The following is a 22,271-nucleotide window of genomic DNA, read 5'->3' on the forward strand; positions in this document are numbered from 1 at the left end:
CAAAAATAAAAAAGAAGAATAAATTAGCGTAGTTACAAAATAAGCAGAGAAGAAGCGAATATAAACAAGAAATAAACAAACAACAACAAAATAAAAAACAACATTACTTTCAAAATATTTGTGAGGCGACCGTGAAAGCGAATGCAAAAATGAATAAATAAATAAAAGAATAAAAGTAATTATAATAACAAAGAGGCAACAAAATTATTATAATTGTTTATATATATATATACATATATTATATGGAAAAATTGATTATATATATGGAGCTATACAATACTTACACCAAAAACGATAACAAACTCTACCAACCGGCGAGAGAGAGAGAGGAGTGCGGCATAGAGCCAAATGAGGAGAACCTTCGGCTTCTGTCAGAGGAAGAGAGAGAACGCCATGGAAGCTGCTAACATTTTGTTATATAACATATGAGTAAAAGTTTATAAAAGCCATTAAACATAACATGTAATATTGTTCTTTATGTGCATTTTAAGGCCAAGCACACACACACGAACATACACTCATTTGGGTGCTTGGGTGGCAAGCATAGGCTCAAATATATGTCTGTGTGTGTGTATGCAACCACGCCCACAAAATGAATGTTTGTAACGTTTTACACGGCACTGCGACCCACAACGGGACGACAAGCCCAAGGCAGTAGCTAACAGTATTGTGTTTTTGTATAACTTTCGCTTTTCACACACACAAAGACACCCCCTCCCACACAAACTCACTCTCACATACTGATTAGCGACTAAATAAATAGTTGGCAATAAAAGTCGCAATGCGTTCAGTACGGTTTTAATACAAAAGGTCAACAATTCGACCGCTGTTGACTAATTGAAAATTTGTGAAAAATGTGAAAAGAGTTCAATCTGTCAGTTAGTCACACCCACAAGTCACATACACAATTGCAGAGACATAAATCCGCCGCTGCTTTTCAATCTGTTATCTTTTTATTATGATTTAGTGATGTTTTAATGACCATTGACATTGAAATAAATGATACTGATTGCATTATGGCATGTTAGTTATGACAAACAAAACAAAATTATTATTAGTTGTTAACAAATTATATTGAATAATAATAATATTAATAACGATGTTCATAACCATGAATGTTGTTGCTATGAAAGTGAAACTAAGCTAAAACGAATACAAAAACAAAAACCATATAAATGCATAATGTGAACAACAAATATTTATAAAGAAAGTAAAACCATTCTATAAACGTTTGAAGCTATAACGATAACTTGAATAATTTGTCAAAAAACAAGCAGAAAACTACAAATTTGCATACGATATAAAGTGTAACAACAACAACAAAACCAAAAACATGAGAATAAACATTTTTAATTTTTTGTTCTTTCGCCCTCCGCTGTAAATGTATTTGTAGATTTAAACAATGATTAAATTAAAAAACTAAATAAATAAAACTTAAAAAAAACACAAAAATTGTTTTTATTGTTTCTATGAAATTTGGGAGGTTGAATAATAAATGGGCAATTCTCCAGAAATGTCAACCGCAGCCATAAACGTAAAATTGATCTTAAACTCACATCTTGTGAAATTTTCTTTCAGAAGCATTTTCCAGTTAAAACATTTTACACATAAATTAGTTCATTAGTTTGAGCATACTGACTGCATTTTTAAATAAATTAAGATTTCCATATTTTTACCTGTTTTGCCAAAAGTTGACTTCCAAAATGAAGTATTTGTATTTAATTGTATCAAATTTAATAAAAAAAACTAAAAACTAAATCAAGCAAAAAACATTATTAACAAATATCAATATATAATATTTGAAAATTAATTGCTTCAAAATATTCGTTCACGTTTCGCTGAAATCAGTATTTGAACTGATCGCCGATATAACAACTTCTTTTTGAGTTGCGTGCGAATGCGTTGGTTTATTGAAATTTTTTTTGAAAACGAACAATTGCCCAAAATCCACCTAAGCACCAATTATAGTGCTAATCAAGACCTATAAGTTTCGCCTTATGTCACAATAATGTCTTGGAATATGTTTTTTCACTTTGAATGCGTACGAATGTCGCATTCGACATTAGAGAATTATCCATATCTTTCAAAAGCTAATAGTTTTATCTTACGGAGAATAGTAAATTAAACTCTCAGTTCAGCAATTTTGCATCAATGCATGATGCTTAATCAATTCGGAGGACAAATAACGACTGACATGTCCAACAATGAGCTATGGGAATATGTCACATGCTACAAACGTTTTTTTGCATATAAATTGCAGAGAATTTTTTGTGTGGTCCAAATCAAAGTAATCCATCAATATGTGTAGTTTTGTTACGAGTTTCGGATTCTAATTCGGTTTAATGATTCGCTGAAACCAAGAACCTAGATTCATATCATGGTCAACTTGTTTCTACTATATATGATTATTATGATTTTTTTTTAGAGAATAACAAAACTGAACCGATTTGGTTGAGATTGTCTCTGTTTTTTATCCAAATAAGGCAAAAATGTCAAAATTATTATTAATATTATTATAGAGTCGAAATTCACTAACTCGAATTTTCTCTAACTCGAATAAAATTGAGTGGCAATAGCGTTTACTGAGCAAATTTCAAGCAGTTCTGATTCCGTAACTCAAACTTCCATAAGTCGAATTTCTCCATAACTCTAGCAAAAACAAGGGCACGTGCTTCTGTAAGTCGAATTTTTCGAAGAAATCACAAATAAGTTGCGTTTTATTATCTCTGATTTAGTGGAAACTATTTAAAGCGAAGCCGAAAATGAAGACGAAAGCTCGGTGGAGGATAATATTTCCCAGCCCTCCATGAGCGATGTAGAAAACGCTTTATTTGCAAACTAGTAACTTTACAAGTGATGATCACTCCATGATCTTAAACTAACTTTAAGCCCATATTATTTTTTAGAAAATAACATAAAAAAAATATTTATCAGACTCTAATTTCCGATTTTTTAAATTCTGTTTAGCTTGAAGAATAAGAGAAAATTTGAAGTTAAAGTATAGTAATGTAAGAGAAAAAGCAATTTAAAGTGTATGAATTTTTGTAACTAATTTCTGATTTTATTTGTTTTGTTTAACTTTATCGATAAAAAAAATGTAACAGCTTGCAATTTAAATATATATAAGTTTGTTGTAACTAGTTTCAGACTTTTTATTTTTTAAGTAAGCTTGTAAGCCCTACAAGATAAAAAACAAATTAAAAAGATCTTAATTTAACATGAATAAATTGTAGTTTCTTTTAATAAACCTAAAAATAAAAATTCCATAACTGGAAGTCTCCATAAATTTAATTTTTTCTTTGGATAATGGTGATGCAAGTTAGGGAAGTTCGATTAAATTAAATTTGAAAATCAACTTATATAAGTGATAATTATATAACAAATTATAAAACTATATACACTGATTTATTAATTAAAAATTATTTATACACTATAAATAATAAGGAAACTGAAGAATTTAAAATTTCGAACTATAAGAAATAATTATAGATTGTTCTTAAATATATTGTAGAAACCTTGAACATTTTGGTAAGATTCGGATCGTTTCATTTTCTAATCCTACAAAATGAATTAAATAAACATTTTTAGCATTTTAAGAACCCATCTTAAGATATTAATTTTATCTTACATTTTAAATTTATTTAAAATTAATTTCAAATAAAAAATATAAATTAAAAAAATTTAAATTAACTTAAAATGCTTACCATTAATATAATTAATTTTTTGTCCGAAGCGAAACTCTTGCCTAAAGTTTCTGCTCGAGTTTGAGGGTTAGATCATTTTAAAAGTTCAGTTCATGATCCGCATCGAGTAATCCGAATTGCCCGAATCGAACAGGTTCTGTTTGCATAAACAGAATTGCTTAGCTCTCGTGCAGCGTATCAGATCGAAAATGCCGCAACAAAGTAGCGCACAAAATAAAAATGAGCGAGACCTCTTTTCCAATAGACTTAACACGGGCGTCAAAAACTTGCGCGCTTGCTTGTCTAAGAAATAGTGGCAGTGGGGGAGGAAGAGCTCCTGCCCACGCCGCTATTCCTGCCTGCAACCCAAAAGCGAAATTTCACCCCATCCCAGCAGAGTTTTATAGATACACCCACCCACACACACAAACACACACAATTACCACAATGCGCCACAGCCACTGCTGCATTGAGCGCGACTGAGTTCTGGAGACGAGAAAGTGAGAGATAGAGAGAGAGAGAGAGAGAGCTCAATACTGTTATCGCTAGCCGTGTTCCATTCCCAAATCGTTTCTTATCCTGTGCGGCTCTTGGCTTGTTATCTATGGCGGCGTTTCATGCTCATGCGTCCCACCGCTGCGAAACGAAGCGACTTCGGCTATGCCGACAGAGACACCGATTCGTTGGGCACTCGGCCAATGGGTTATTCGGTTAAACCTTCGGCATTTCACATCGACATCGACAGCGACAGCGATAGTCTTTCATTATCCGGCGAACGAGCGTGTTACGTTTTCGCATGCTACGCATCGAACAACGCAGCCAACAACAACAACAACAGCAAATACATTAACCAACAGCAACAACAATAACAATTAGAAGGAGAACAAACGAAAAAGCCGTTAGCTGCGCTCTGCTATTTTTAGTGCCGAACTTTTCGAGTGTTTTACTATTTTTACTACAGTTCGACGCACATACTATACACACACACACGCACTCACCAAGAGAAACAACAACAAAATCAACAATAATAATAAAAGCAAGTACAATTTGCACTGCAATTGTGACTGCAGAAATTTGTTTGATAAGAAGCAGAAGGCACTTATTAAGAAAATTTGAAATATAATTTGCTATTAGCTCTTCCATAATTAAAAAAGTGTTTGACAAGTGTTTGTGTGAACAAAAAGAGCAACGGGAATAGCAACAACAACAATAACAAAAACAACTGCATCAGCGTGCAACCGAAACTAGGCTAAATAGCCTTGCATACTTTTGGGATCACACACACATACATATACTACGCACATAGGAGACTCACGCTCAGTCAGACATCGGGAGACAGAGCGGAACACGGACGCGGACACGGACACAGGTCGGCGACATTTGAACCTGCTGACCGACAGGCCGTTCTCTTGGCTGTGGTTGCCAGAGTTTTATGTTATTTTTTGGCAACGTGAGATGAGAAATGTGCAATAACACGCCAACAACAATAGCAACAGCAACTGTGCAGCAAATTTGAGCAAACCACAGCATACAAAGAAGACAGCACACGAATAGACGCAAAGAAAGAGTTCACTGCTGCTGCTGTATGTGTATTTGTATGTGTAAGTGTATGTGTATGTTTCCGTGTGTGTGTGGTGCAGTGGTGGTGCAGTAGTGCAGTTCAACAGCCCCCGGGCACTGAAAATTCGTTGGCTAAAACTGTAACTGTAACTGAAACTGAAACTGAAGCTGAAGCTGCATCTGAATCTGGTGCCGGGCTGCAATTCGTAAGCGTTCGCCTTTTGCCTCGTCCCGGCTTCGTGTGCGTTGGTGCATTTGTGTGTGCGCGTTGTGCGGTGTGTGTGCCTCTCTGTGTTCGTGTGTGTGTGTACTCTGCAGCAGCCACCGCAGCTTTGCAGCAACGAAAATTGTGTCAGCATCAGCAGCGACAGCGACAGCAGCAGCAGCAGCGGCAGCAATAGCATCAGCTTCTGCAGCCGGCCGTCCGGCCGTGTGGCGCCTTCGATGTTCAGCTACCGGTAATTTATGCAATGTTATACGTTATACGACTATGTATCAGCTACCATCTAGTTACAGCTGGCTGGACTTATGTATCACCTTCGATAACACAATAACGAATATTACGCATACGCCTGGGCTTACCTTGGCAACGCTGCCCCATAGCGTTGGGCGCGTGACAGTTGCGGGTTTTGTTATTGTTGTTTCTAATGTTGTTTGTTATCGATTAAGCTTAGTCGATTCTCTAGGTCGCTTTGTCTTTGCCTTTGTCTTTGTCCTTCCATTCCCCTCTTTGTGTGTGTGTGTGTGTGTGTGTGCGTGTCACACACACTGCAAATTAGTTGCTTTACCTCTAGGTTGCAAGTTTATGAATGCAACGGACGCTTCTTTGACGACCGCCAACGCATTGTCTTTCACAGGCCATTGTGTTGACTAATTGTAGCTGCAGCTTCAACACAATGCAACTCAACAGAAGGCAGCAAAACTCTATTCGAACTTCGAGTTGAACGAGATCTTGACACAGCTCAAATCTTGATAATTTCCACTCGACTTCGAATTGCTTAATATTTGCACAAATTTCACACTATTTTAAAATTTACCATTTATTATTTTCTTTCAGTATCAAAAATAGTATTTAATTATAATGAATTAAGTTTGGTTGCTTTAAAAAATTAGATATTCTTTTATTTAGTTATATTATATAACTAAAATAAGAGGAAAGTGACGGAACATTATCTTCGGGACGCCGAGGATTTGATATCCTTGTAGAGTCCTGTGAGCTTGGCAAAGATATATTCAGAAAGTTGTACATTTTTTTTTTTTTAGTTTTTTATGTTAGTGGACTGTATTTTATTACTGTGGAGTTGCCACAAATAGAACAGTTTCAATTCGAAGGGTATTATTGTTAAATTAAGAAAGTGTGATGGTAAAATGGATCGCCTCAACAATAAAAAAGTCAAAAAAGCAGCAAATTTTTGATCTATCTAAAAAAAATCTTATGGAACCCCGAAAATAAAATATTTCCTAAAAACCAAGTGAAAAACCGTTCTTGAATCTATATTTTATACTTGGCTTAAGAGTACCGTAGTTCTGACAGAAAAAATAATATTGAATAATTGGATATAAAATTGGCAAACTATTGACGAATAAAATAGTTTTTGTTGTGCAAATTTAAACCAAGTCTCGACCCAAAAACTTCAACTCAGTAGTTCTTAAAAGCGTTAAACGAAGTCGATTTAAAATTTGCTCTATAACTGCAGCCATGCAACCAGGCCTCATCAAAATATTAGAAATTTGTAGTCTTGCTTATACAATTTTCATTTGTTAAATTTTGTTCTTTCTGAAGGGAGAAGTTACTCCCCATTTGTCCCTTGTTTTTTGCCCCTGTGTCAATACAAATACTTGTAAATACACAGTCAAATTGTTTTTCGTGTCGTTTTATTCCTGCGTACGAGTATCGCTTGTCATTCAGCCAACAACATTTTTCTCTTTTATTTGCTTTCATATTATTTTTTTTTTGTGCCTTCCCTTTTATGTGCTGTTCCTATTTAAAACTTCATTTATTCAAGGGCATTGTTGGATTCTCTGGGCATTTAACCTATTCAAATGCTCTGGACATTTTCAATTGTGTTACGCTCGTTTGAATTGCAGAACTTATCGAAAGTCACACTCCCGTTTGCCACGCTCCATGAAAATGGTGTGACAATAGGCTTGAGGAATGCCACAAAGGCAGCATTTGCATTGTTTGGAACCGTATTTGGATCGATTTCGATTATAGCCATTAGCTGCCATTCCCATGCCCATAAATAATTTGAGCTTTCAAGCAGGAAACTTATAAATAAATTTGAACTTTCATAATCTAAACATTTCTTATCATTAACTTCATGAAAATGGTTATGCTGATATGTTTTAAGGAAATCTCCGACATCTTAATTTATATTATTTACAGTTTCTCCGTATGTGTCCAAACACTTACATAGGTTACATAAGGACTGTAAAACATTCAAATTACTTTAGAATAAAAAAACCAATAACATTTAATATTGTGTGCTAAAAATTGCATTGCATGGAAAAATTTGAGTTTCGCGGAGTCCCGCAAAACACTGTTGCATATTTAATTTCAATTATACTAGCAACAAAAATATGAAATTACATTAAGTTGCATAAATCATACTCAAATTACACAAAACTTTAATAAAAAACTAGTCGAAAAGGCTATAGTCGAGATCCCGAACATAGGATACCCGGTACTTACTTCAATATACGTAAAAGTGCTTCAAAGAAAATACTTGTTTTGCTCTGAAAACTTTAATTCGCCAAAACGGCCGTTCTACTTGTCCGATCTTGATTCGATTCAGTGGGATGATAGACAATACTAATAGATAACGTTAATTACCACAAAATACATATTATCTTAAAAACTGTGGGTGTGGTGGGTTGGGTATATAGAAGTCTGTGGGTGAAAGTTTGGTATCTCTATCTCTTATAGTCTCTGAGATATAGGCGCTCACACAAACGGACAGGCAGACAGACACACATGGCTGTTGCTCATCAAGAATATATATACTTTATAGGGTCGGAGATGCCTCCTTCTCCCTGTTACATACATTCCAACGAACACAATATACCATTTTACTTATTTTTTAAGTAACGGGTATAATAATTTTGGGAAATTTTTTATTTTATTTATACGAGTTACTTAAAAAATCAGTAAAAGGGTATTTTGTCTTCGTTGAAATAAATATAAAAGGGAGAAGGAGGCATCTCCGACTTCATAAAATTTACATTAATATTCTTGATCAGCATCAACAGCCGAGTTAATATAGTCATGAGACTTTTATAGCTAGAGTAAACACATTTGGCGCACATGCTTCAATTAACCCCACGCAGATCAAGTTTGTTTTAAAGTTTCGCCACGCCCCCTCCCACCCTCGCAAATCGCGTAAAACCACCACACATACTGGTTTAAATATATTACGTTGCTTTTGGAAAATAACGTCATCTATTGTTATCAAGGCTGCAAGCCTCCAAAATTTCATTAAAGGTTTTGTTCGGAGCAAGACATCGGTTTGGTTCGCGAATTGGTTTATATACCCCCTGAATTCAAGGTTTGGGTTCGAACCTTGGTTCAATTTCATACAAAAAAATATTAGTATTGTTATATATTTTTTTCTACATTTCGAACTAATTTTATTTGTTTTTTAAAAGAAATCAAATTTTGATGATAATTTAAGTTTATTTGAAGATTTAAATATGACTTATAAAAATATCATAATATTTATGTAATTATTTTTTTTTTCGAACCGAGCCTTGTATTTTAGAAAGCGGTTCGACATAGGTTCGGGTTCGCAAAGTAAGTAACTTCAAGGGTTCGGTTCATGAGCCGGTTCGGGCTGCTTAAAAACCCGATTAGCATTGATTATTATTGTATAGCAACTTACTTAATTTAATTTTTAAAGAAATTCAAGCTCCTAAATGTATCTTCTCGTATCGACTACAGCCTATTCGACTAGTTTTATTTTCATTTTACAGTTCTAATTCTACTAGTTTCAAATTAAGCTAAAACTGAAAGCTGTAAAAATATATAATAGATCTATCAATCTTCTTGAACGAAAGCAAACAATACTCATATTTCTTTCTTGTAACATTGATGTTCACTAACTGAAATGAGATTTTCACCTGTGGCTTAGTGCTTAAGAGCTTAAAGGAAAGTGCTCGGCACTTAAAAGCTTTTCATCTGCATATGCATGTGAAGAGATTGCCACACGTGGGCGTTGCATTCAAAATGTTATGGCTACGGCAAGGCCGAGCATGAAAAACAACAACAACAACACCATTGCTAAATATTCATATGCAACAACCACAAATGCGCCCACTTGTACGTTCACGACCACGCCCACAACAACCCCTTATCATTTGCCCACGCACACAGCATTGTAAACCCAATAAGCAGCAAAACGCCAACACGCTCATGCCGGCCGGCCACAGGATATATCAGAATTAACGAGATTTCGTAATATACTGTATGCATGTATGTGTATAATCGTATGATGCATGAGGAGGCGTAGACGGTACATGGCGTATGTGCAATCAACACAAAAACCGTAACTGGAGACGACTCCAGTTGATTCAGTTACGGTTGCTGTTGCAGTTGCAGCAACTCTTACGTCGAAAAACTAACTCGGACGATCGAAAGATATGAATTTTTCAGACGTAAATTTTGCACAGACTTTTGCAAAGTTAATCAGAAGACCGACAGTGAAAAATCAAACATACTCCCACTCAGATGGCAGATAAGAGAGTACAGAGTTGGATTTTTGTTCATGTGTGCAACTGCAACCATTTGCCATTTCTATGCTAAATTTAATGTGTGTGGGCCGAATTGCGCATACGCCTCGTAAACTCTGGACCAAAACTGCTAGCAATTTGATTAAAGCGCGAGAGTCATAAAGTACAAAGAATACCAAATACACTTTCCACTGTACATTTTATTTATTTATCCCCATATGACGACTAAAAATTTTATCTATTTTCCCAGTAATGATAGTGCAACTTCAATTAATACACAGATATTCTTTATGAGTACATAAAACATTTTAATAAATTCAAATACGAAAATAAATATCGATCCGAAAAAGGCACTCGTGTACAGTTAGCCCCTTCGGTAGAGTATAAAAGGAGACTTGCTATTAAATTGGCATAGCGTCGCAATGGGATGCCGATGAAGAAAGCGGCAGAAAATAAAAATTAAAAAACATAAAAATTCCATAAAAGCAAGCGAAGAAAATCACAAAAAATGGCAACGACAGCAATGAAGTCAACCAAACAAAAGCAAACGAAAATAAAGAAACCAAGGGACATAGCTCGGTGTGAAAAGAACAAGCTATGAAGATATGACGATATAAAGATATCTACAAGTAAATCACTAACAACACGCGCACCTGTATCTGTATCTCAATCTCTATCTCTTTCTCTATCTAAAATGAACCAGCATTGTTTGAGTATCAGACCGGAAACCAGAAGTGAAAACCTTTAATTTTCTTGTTTTCGCTGTGTACGCAATGTGGGAGTTGAGGGAGTGTCATGTTCTCCTTCGACCGGAAAATTCATTGACTTGGCGCACAAAAGCAAAAGGAAATGATAATTTTCCGCATAACAAGCACACACACACACACACATGCAGTTCGACTAAAGCCTGTCTTACTTGATGTCAGCTGAAGGCAGCTGCCAGTTGATGCTCACTTTAATTATCTAGAAATTCAATTGAAATGCTTTTAACTTTTGCCCTGTTTTAGATTACAACAGAACTCAGTTCCATTTGACAGCATAATTTGACTCGTATATCTTCATATACACACACAGATACACACTCACAAACACAAACATTTATTTATATCGCATCAATTTAACCAACGAGTTGAGAATCTTAATGATTTGACAGATGAATCAAGCTGAGCTCTTTAAAAGTCATTTAATAACAGTCTTTAGATAATTCATACTTTACTTGTTAGATACACACGTGTTACATTATACATAAATTTAGAATTCAGAGAAAAACAAAGCTTGTTTGGTCATCGTTACTAAGAAATTGTTGAGCATTTTATACGTTAGTAAATAACAAAACATACTTGACTGTGGAATGTGAAATTAACAAGAAAGTTCATAAATATGGAATAATTATTTAGTTTGGTTATTTTCATAAAATGTTGCTGACTTTACAGTTGTCAAGTGGAAAACTAATTACTATTGATTAGGTGATGATATTTATTGATTGAACGTTGATACTACTATATTTATATTTATCTATCTTTTTATCAGTTTTCTGCTAATCGATTAAAAGGTTCCCAGGTATGATATCATTTACTCAACTGATTTTTGATTAAACATTGTATTTCAATGTCCTGTTTGGTTTGGTATTAACCCTTGACATTCGATAAAAATCTTTCGCATCCCAATGAATCCCCTTCAAGATGCTGTTGCACTTTGTATTAGCCTCTAGCAACATTGCAGTTAGTTGTGCTCATTCTTATCACAATGATGCCACACTCAATCTGAATCGAGTCCCGGTAACTGCCTTAATGGATTCTCATGGTGGCGCCACACAGTTGGCTTACGGTATACTGAGACCATTTGCAATTCCCATGCCATCAAGGAATGTATAAATATAAATTGTCTGATAACAAGTACAGTGGCAAATCTGCTAGGGCATCAGCAATAACAACAACTGGTTAACTGGTTGACTGTTAGTCAAGTCGCTTAGCGAAATATTTGCTGAGTTGATTGCAGCATCAGCATTTTGCGTTCCGTTGACCGTTCGACTGTGACTGATTGTTTGATTGATTGATTGACCGAACCGAACCGAAGGCCCTAGTTTAGTTTATGGACAAACAATGGCGACTCACTGAGTTTTCCATCATTTATCATACGATCTGTGTGTGAAAACGGCTGCCCAGGACACACATCAGATTTTGGGAAGGTCTCAACACCTTGTCAAGAATTCTCATTTAAAGTTGAGACTGACATGTTTGCTTACTGCGCTGAAATTCAAGTTGCAACAGAACATGCCACAACCACAGCGGCAGTTGGGAAATAGTTTTCCCCCCTTTGATATGGCTGACAACTGTGTAAGTTTCGAAACCAGCAACAGCTCTTAACCATGTTTGGCACGTGAGTGCGCCATGTCAATGGCTGACTTCTTCTAACGTGGCCAAGATGGTTGTGGACGATGCCCGTGAAATGAAAAGAAAAATCAATAAAACTTTGCTGCCACGATGACACAAACGCAAACGCAATAAACATTTCTATGTATTATACTATATATTTTATGTATCTGTGCATAAGTATGTTTCAGTTATGAGACCCACTCCCCTCCCCCACCCACTGCTCCTTTATCCCCTGTGGCGGTGCCCGAATGCTGCAAATAAATCATTGGATAACATACAGGAGCATGTCGTTGTTGTATTTGATGGCTACTTCGAAATGAAATCAAATCAATGTCATCATGACCCAAGGATACCATTGTACATGGATGTGATATGGTCGCCATGTGCAAAGCGTTATTCTGTTGCCCCCTTGGGGTATTCGACCTTTTCAAAAACAGTCCTCTTATTAAGACTAATGATCTTAAATTTTAAGAAAAAAATAACAAATATCTTACTTAAGTTACAAGCATTTTCAGTTAAATCGTATTGAAGCGGTGTTAAGCGTTTTGTAAAAATCATTTATAAAATTTATATAGGGGTCCCACAGAAAACGAAACCAACCGAAAATCTCTCAAATCTACATACATTTAGGAAGATTTTCGGTTGGTTTCGATTTCTGTGGCACCCCTGATAACTTTATTTAATTTTTCTGTACATGTATAAGCTGCTCTAATACTGACTTAATTAATTGCAGTAGTTCTCATTTAAGACATAAGTGAGAGCTTAATCGAAACTTTTTAAATTCTATAGGAAGAAGAGCTGTCAACTTAAATTAAAGCAAATCAGAGCTATTTTTGTTTAGTATTAAATATAATTATTAATATTTTACTTTCTAAACATTTGAGTAATTATCTAGGGTGCATAGAAATCGAACGCTAACGAAAATCAAACAACAATTTATGAAATTTTGGTTAATTTTAATCAAGGACCGTAACTGTTATAAGTTCTAAAAATTAAAATTGGAGCTTAGCAATTATTTTCAAACTTTTGTTTAAATGTTACGAAATAACACTTATTTTGATTTTTAATTAAAAAGTGCAAAATAATAATTAAAAAGCAATTTTTATTTAAAAGTTGACAGATAACACTTATTCTTGATATTTTCAATAAAAATTTAAAATAGGAGTTATATTTGATTTTTATTTTTAAAGTCGCAAATAAGAGTTATTCAATAAATTTTAAATAAAAATCAATAAAATAAAGTTAAGTTGAACATCTTTGGAACCAATTGCTACATTAAAAAAATCTTAAAATATTCTTATTTTGGGCTTCAGCAAAAAGCGCCAAATTCGGCATTGAATTGTAGAATAAGAATATTTTTTAATAGGATGAAAAGATATTCAACGAAACTTTATTTTATTGATTTTTATTTAAAAGTTATTATCTGTAAGATGAAAAGTTCTGTCTCTACTGTAATGCGTCAAGAAATCGTTTGACACAATCTTTGAGTAAACACTTAATGTAGCTGATAAAGAGTGTAAATGGCGTTCACACAATCAACACTCCATTTGACACCCTCCCCACCATTATTACATATTCTTCTTCGAAGAACACGAGTTGAAGCAATGACAATGCAGCATACTTTTCAGGCGGTTGCTGTTTAACGGCCTGCTTCCGTCTTGGTGCCCCTTGGGGCACAACTACACACCCATGTGTGTGGCAAGGCATGGTATCAGCCACAGCCACAGCCACAGCCACAGCTGGGGCAACGGCAATGGCAACTCGAGCAACAATTGCACTTCGTAATCCATTGTCTGTGGGCAACTATTAAAATTTGTAACTGGCATTTGCAAGCGCCAAAAGCAGCCGTAAGCTGTTCGTGTTGTGTGTGGTGTATGTGGGGAATTTTGTATGCCCCATCTATTTTAAAATGGTGCAAAGTACGGTTTTAAATAAATAAGAGCTCACATATGTATGGTATGCAGACAAGTCGACACTCAGTCATAAAGTGATATTATTAAATAATAAACAGTTTAGCTCTGACAGCACACAAAACAGGCGTGAAAATATAAAAGCAGTCAGATTGCGGTATGGGATGAGGTGAAGTGAGAAAAGGAGTTGAGGTTGTGTACGCATTCAACTGTCAACAGTAACGGTATCCATCTAAGCTCTTACAACCAGAAGCTGGCTTCGGAGGACAGCGTCGAGGAATTCCAAATCGACGACTTCCATAACGACCGTCTTCAAAGTTGTTGGAGCGCAACAACAACCACAATAATGAGAGCGACAAGGATGACAAGAACAAGGCCGAAAACTGTCTCCAATAAATAAAAGGCAACAGCAGCGACAGCAAAATGTGCTGACAGCAACAAATGTTACCAACATCCTGAGCTGCTGCTGTTGCCGGTGTTGCTTTTGCTTTCCTTCTCTTGCATTAACCGTTTCATCTGGCATCCCGAAACCAAAGTTACCAAGTCTCCGAGTTGCCAGGAATTCCCTACATCCTCCTTTTATCACAACGAATATCATACCTATGCTCACATTACTTACGGACGGAGCCAAAGGACGCGGGAGGAGGGGCAGACCGAGCCCACAACAGAAAATAATCAGAAATTCTTTAGTGAAGAGTGACTGGCTTAAACCAAGTCCTGCAATAAGCCAAATATATATAAGCTTGCAACTACAGTCTTACTTCTTATTATAATAAATATAATAGATATATGCTGAAAGTTGCATTAAAGTTTTAAAACAAACTTTTGCTTAATTAGAAGATAATTTTAATACGTATTTATGAACACATTTGATTTTTAATTAACTTATTATAGTGTGAGTTCCGAAATTTTGGCTAATAAAAAAAGGAGGATAGCCAGTTATTTTTACAACATCCGTATCGATTGATTGTCAGATTGTGTGACAGATTGTGGGCAATAGGTATGCAGGGAATCAAAGTGGAAGCTGTAATGTTATTATCTTGATTTGACACTAAGCTGCAAACGGATAAGATTTGCCTATCGACAATACAATCAATACGATTATCCACTGTAGTATTTGTGCGTAAAGGACGAGGGAAAACGTAAGGCCGTGATTAAATAGCATTGATACTCATGCAAACATTGTCTGTCCAGATATTATGTGTATGTGTGAGTGTGAGTGGCCATAAACGTGTGGACAGATGTGGCAGCTTTTACTTAGGACAATCGACAGTGTGAGAACCCATAGACATACTCACATTCGTATTCTTACTGGGTTTATGTATTCACGTAGATTGTTGGGTGCTTACAGCTTTGAACACAATGAGGGCAATGGGCAAGTGGAAACACTTTGCCATAGAGCTTCTGCAGTTAACATGGCGTATGATAAATATTTGAAGCTCACAATTTACATACTAGGCCCCAAACTATGGCAACCAACTAAGTGCCTGACTTTAAATGATTTAGACTAAAGTCTGTTGGGTTTTTGTTTGTTGCCAAAGTGACGCTTTATCAATTATTTAATGTAATTGGGCATGCAAATATTTTGTGCTCCTTCCTGCTTGGGAATCCCAGGCGATAAAGAGGCCAACTAAAAGCTCATGTGTGGCAATGAAACTGTTAAGCCGTTAAATTGAATTAACAAAAAGGTTGATTATGTTGCCAAGATAACTTTACAACCCTGTTAAATAGTTAATACTCAAAGTGTGTTTAGGCGAGATGAAAGCCTTTGCTGGCAGCGAAAGTCTAATACAATGCTAAACTTTTACAATTTGATTATTATGTCAAAATTAAGAATTAAACTGGCATTTCAAACGATTCTATTATCGAACAAAAATTTGCGTTGACTACACTCAAGCGAGGCCGTTATCTTCAGTCTTATCCCATTAGAAATAACATTTTAGACCGAATAGCTGTTATCAAATTTACTTCTTTTCACAATCTTTAATTGAATTTCTTATAGAAATTTTACAAATCATTCTCACAAACTAGAAAGCATGTAAATTATAAATACAAATTTAGGAACAATGTTATTAGGAAAATATGTTATGGAGAAAATAAATTAAGTACGCAAAAATTAAGAAAAGTTATAATAAAAAATTCTATGTTTTATGATAACAATTTCGATTTCGAGTGTTATCTAGTACTAATTAATTTATTGCTTAAAAATTAGGAATTACTATTAAAAAGGAAATAAAAAAACAATAGTATTTGGTCGCAAAATTAATTTTTAGTAATATAAAATTATAAGATGTCTTTTGAATTTCCTAATGTGTTTTTTATACCCGTTACTTAAAAATTAAGTAAAAGGGTATATTGTTTTCGTTGGAATGTGTGTAACAGGAAGAAGGAGGCATCACCGACCATTTGAAGAATTTTTATTATTGATCAGCATCAGCAGCCGAGTCGATATAGTCATGTCCGTCTGTTCGTCCGTCCGTCCGTCCGTCTGCCCGTCCGTGTGAGCGCCTAGATCTCAGAGACCATAATAGATAGAGCAACCAAATTTGGCACACAGACAAATAAGTATAATTGAAATAAGTATAATTGAAACAAATATAATAATTGAAATAAGTAACGGGTATTCTATGATCGGGATCTCGACTATAGCCTTTCCGACAATTTTTTCTTTAATTCAAACTAATATATTCCACTAGAAAAAAAGAGAAAGGGAAAAACAGTATTAATGTATTTTCGATTTTTTCAAGATCTCTAAGTTAGGGACCGTTACGATTATTACTTTTAAAAAGCAATTTTAAAAATAAGAATTATTTAATGATTTTTATCATAAAAATTATATTTAACCTGCATGTTCTTTTAAAATAAAAAAATATATGAAGTAATTATTAAATTTTTCTCATTTGTCATTTTGATTTTAATTTTATCCATTTCCATTTTCCATTTTATTATAAAAAATATTGTTTTCAATTCTTAAAATAAATATTGAAAAAGATTAAATATTTATAAATAAAATAAATTTTAATAATTGAAATAACTCTTATTTGTTATTCTGGCTTAAAAGTAATACAAATCGTAAAAACACCGGCCAAGAAATGATTTGCATAATTTCTTAATTTAAAAATAGTTACTTTCAAACTTGAAGTATAAATTTAAAACTGTATATCAATAAACTACAAATATAATTAAAGGCTTTCAGAAAAAGTAATTCGGTTATAGCATTCTTAAAGCAACATTTTAAAAGTTTAAAGAATAAAAAGTTGTATGAAAAAAAGTTCCATAGTAGAAAAAATATTTAAATTGCATATCTTTTTTTTTGGTATCTGGGGAAAAAGTTCTTACCCAGTGTTTTTATGAAAATCCCCCGCTTAACATAATCTGAAGTAGTCCTCAAATTTGATTTCTTAATATAAAAACATTTTATTAAGATATCGTCGTATCAATTGTCTTTTCATACAGTATTGACGACAATTGATATCGTTTCAATCTGTCAATGCCTATCAACAGGTTGTCAAGTATGAGGTGATATCCTTGGGTATGAAGTAGTATAATGATATGTTTGGTACGCAGGTTACATATGTATATTATGTTGTTTGACATCGCTTTTGATTTATACTTCACATAAGTTGAGCACAAAAGAAAAAAAAAAAATAAGAGAATAAATTTAACTGTAGACACGCTGGGCAGAAGCCTATCAAGAGGAACGCACCTTTTCGGTAAGCTGCACACCTGATAAGGATAAGAAACTGATGGCTCTTTGTAGCCGTAGTCCAAACTGTGTCGAGTTATTCAATGAACCGATAGACTGAAGAGCATTAGTGCCATAAATTATTCACTTGACAAACTTGACAACTGGTTATAAATCATTCAATACTTTTTTCGTCTCAGCTATTGGGAAACAGGTTTATCCCCCCCCAAAATGTGCATGGAATAATGCGCAAAGTCAGTATTGAAGGCGTGACACAAATCTTAAAATCCGTCAAAACCCCAACAAAAGTAAGCCAAGTCAAATAGTAGAGTCCTTAACTGTGTAAGGTACTCTTATTAGAAGTAAATAAAATATTTTTGCTAACAAATACGTAGATCAAACGTTGCAGCTACAGACAGCGACAGTTGCAGATGCACAGATATACTTAGATATACACATATGTATGTAGGTACATATGTTGTCTATTAAAACCATACATACATGTAAATATATTTCAAAAGGTAGGCAACGACTACATTGCAATATATATTTTCGAATGGCAAAATAATTCGAGTGTGAATAAATAGCCATGCGATCTATTTATTTGCATAGTGCTAATAAATAGTATATGAATAGTATTTGCGATTACAAATATAGAGGTCTTCTAAAATTTAATAATATAATATTTAAAATTTTAATGTCTAATGTTACAATCAGTTGAGCAAAAAGTGCAGCATCAAATTTAGACAAATTGCAGTTTATGCTCACTGAACGTAAACAGACAGAGAAACAGTAATAATAAACACAATGTAATACTAACTTTACCAAGGAAAAATAGAAAACACAGAGAGAAAGCCATAAGAAGGCAAAATAGAGACGGAGAGATTACGAGGAAATAAAATAAAAAGCTACATAGTGAGTGTACAATGAGAATAACAGAGAATATTTTGACAAAGACATAAAAGATTGGTTAATAAATGCATGGGTATTGGAAATCACAACATACGAGTACTAAATTTCAAGTGTCATATATACGACCATTTAATCCACTACGAAGAGCACCAAAACAGAAAACTTCTCGACTTTAATTTAAAATTATACAAGAAACTTTTCTCTTAAGCAGCACACAACTTGTGTCAACTTTTGACACGACGTTAGAATAAGCAACATGCCGAGTCAAACTAATAGCGCATTCAAATAATTATGAGTTCAGTACAGCCAGAGAGGCAGGGCAGGTGACGCGGCAGGTTAAGAATTAGTTGTACATTGGCTGCCAAACAGACAAACTGACAGAGAATGCAAGAGAGACATAGAGAGAGAGAGACAAAAGAGACAGATAGAGAGCAGCAGATGAAATCAGTGCATCAATGGCTGAGTGGTCGGTAGGTCCAGTCAGATCGGTCGGTCGAATAGAATAGGAATAAGGAATGGAATAGTTTCCAGGGCCCCGAAGAAAGTGCAATTTTAAGCGACGCGTCGCGACAGTTTCTAATACGGTAACGAACACCTTCATTTGATGGTTGGTACGCAATTTAGTACGCAGAAATGTTTAAGGAAGAGCAAATTTGGCCAATGCAAATAGTGAAAGGCATCTATTTAAATTACAACGTAAGATAAACTTATAACGTAACGTAATGAAACGTTTAGAAATAGACTTGGCTTTACACCCCCGTTCAGCACTCCCCATACAATTCTCATACGCTATACATTGCATTTCAAATTTCAATTTCAGTCTCAATCCTTGTTTAAAAAAGGTCGCGTGTGTGTTGTGAGAGGAATCATTTAAATCGTGATCTGTCTGTCCGTCTGTTTGAACATGAGAGACTTCAAATTTGAATGCAGGTTTGTGAATACCATACGCAGGTCAAGTTTGTTTCCAATTTTGATGCCACGCCCCCTTCGCCCACAAATTGAAAATAACGATTTACAGGCAATTTTTGACATAGCACTCCTAACTGAACAATCAGTTGAGAAGTATGCGTATTAAACGACCCTGAAAATTTCAAAGCGATTGACCCATAAATAAAGAAGTTATTTCGGAATTTAGATTTAGTTGAATAATTACATTTGGATGGCAAATCAAACGTGCAGCGAGACAGCATGTTCACGTTTGTATGCAAGGCGCGCACAAACACAGTAAGAAATAGTACCAATTTTCTTTTGGGCTTCGATTTCAAGTACTATATGACCTAGAGACTTCAAATTTGTTATGTAGGTTCCTGGATACCATACGCAGGTCAAGTTTGTTTCCAATTTTAGGTGCCACGCCCCTTCGCCCACAAATTGCACAAAACGAATTTACAGGCGCAATTTTGACATAGCACTCCCTAACTGAACAATCAGTTGAAGTATGCGTATTAAACGACCCTGAAAATTTCAAAGCGATTGACCCATAAATAAAGAAGTTATTTCAGAATTTAGATTTAGTTGAATAATTACATTTGGATGGCAAATCAAACGTGCGAGAGCGAGACAGCATGTTCACGTTTGTATGCAAGGCACAAAGACAGAACGAATAAGTACCCATTTTTTTTGGTACCAAATAAGAATTAAGCGATAAGCAAAAATATTATCGATATCATGTAATGAAAATGTTAATGTATAATTTATATATACAAATATACAATTTGATTAAAATATAATTGTGTTAATATATAAATATGTATTTTTGCATGGCAAAATCAGCAGAAGCTGATAGCTATGTATGTATGAAATTGCATGAGAGAAATAGCGATCATTTCAGCACTACTCTTGCATCTTTGCCGAGCACTGAAAGCTGCAAAATAATAATTTTAATTAATATTTTCGATTCCTACACATATATATAATAAGTATCTGCTTATTATCGTTGTAAAAAAACTTAGCATTTTCCGCTTTAAGTCTCATAAAATTAGACATTGCCTTTTATTTCAAATTTCGCGCACTGCAGCAGCCTTTGGCAGGCTTGAATTTGTTGCGTAAGTGGGAGAGTGAGAGAGGAAAATGGGTGCTGCCAGATTGCAGGCTGAGCAAAGTTGTAGTTTGTGGCTACTCTTGACACACGCTACATCGATTGCAACGATTACGATTACGACTTGCAATTTATCAATTTCTAATTAATTTTAAACAAGTTTATTATATTAAAGTTTATTAAACTTATTTAAAATTAATTAGAAATGATAAATGTAAATCTAATCATAATCAGTGATGTATTAGTTCAGTGAGGCATTAATAACGTAGTCTGCAGTGATAAGCACAGTGACTTCAGAAAACCGAAAGTTGTTCATAGTTTCGCGTGTGTAATTTTTTGATACCTAATTGAAAATGGGCAACAATCAACTTTTATAAAAGAGGACATGGGCTCAGGGTATCCTACTGTCAGCGTGCTCGACTGTAGCCACACACTCACCGCGAGCGAAGCGAGCCGAGATAAGGCGAGCAGAAACGAGCGAGGCAGAACTTACCATTGATATGTAATTTACATATATATTATATGACAGCAGCAAAGCCGGCAAAGCAGAAGGAAGCGGAAAAGGCAGACGTGCCGCCCAAGATTAAATCCAAAGTTGAGAATGGAGGTTGCTGGCTTGTGTGTTGTCATCTGGAAGCAGTAAAAGTAATTAGTATTTAATAACAATTTCTTTGTGGTTGCTAACTTACCTTGTTGTTTATTGTGGTTGTGCACCAGATTTTTGACCACACCGAATACAGCACCACCGGCTGTACGGAGCCTTGCTGCCGTAGCGCCTGCTGCAGCGAACCTTGCTGCCGTAGCACCGGCTGCTCTATTTAGGCAGCTCCTCAATCAGGCGAAAGGCGTTGTCAAGTTGTTGTGTTGCTGCTGCTGCTGCAATCTCAAGCAATTTGTTGTTTTTTGATTTGATTTTTTTTTGCTCACTTTAATCTGCGATATTGAGTTCTTAAGGCTATGGAAAGCCTGTGGCGTATTGGATTCCAAGTGTTTTATTTTGCGTTTGATATTCTGCATTGCCCTAAAGCAGATATCCACAGTCAATTTGTTTGACGAACTGTTCGTCAACAGAATTACATTGCCACTAACTATATTAAACATTGCTTGCAAACATCATTTGTAGAAAGTTTTCACATGTCATCTGACGATACAATAATAATTGCCTTGATGGCGATACATATTTATTCAAATGAAAAAAAAAAAGAAAGCAGAAATGTAGCTCATGGAAGTACCAGATGTTTGGCTTATAAATATCGTCCACTCCAGCGCCAGATCTTTCAGCTCCTCTTTATTTTTGAAGCTCATCTGTATGATGCACTCAGGGAATTAACCTTTTTTTTAACAGCCTCAACGGTTGCTCTTCATCGCTTCTTTGTATTTATT

General features: G+C 34.9%; 1 protein-coding gene across 1 annotated transcript in view; it reads left to right on the forward strand.

Annotated features, from left to right (window-relative positions):
- Window positions 1-4,435: 4,435 nt before the first annotated feature.
- Window positions 4,436-22,271, forward strand: part of LOC117789414 (sodium/calcium exchanger 1) — a 74,112-nt gene continuing 56,276 nt past the window's right edge. The window contains exon 1 of the mRNA XM_034628433.1: window positions 4,436-5,701. The gene's annotated coding sequence lies outside the window, so the exon portion shown is untranslated. The remainder of the gene's footprint in view (window positions 5,702-22,271) is intronic.

Source organism: Drosophila innubila, assembly GCF_004354385.1.
Source record: "Drosophila innubila isolate TH190305 chromosome 3R unlocalized genomic scaffold, UK_Dinn_1.0 2_E_3R, whole genome shotgun sequence".
Classification (NCBI taxonomy): domain Eukaryota; kingdom Metazoa; phylum Arthropoda; class Insecta; order Diptera; family Drosophilidae; genus Drosophila; species Drosophila innubila.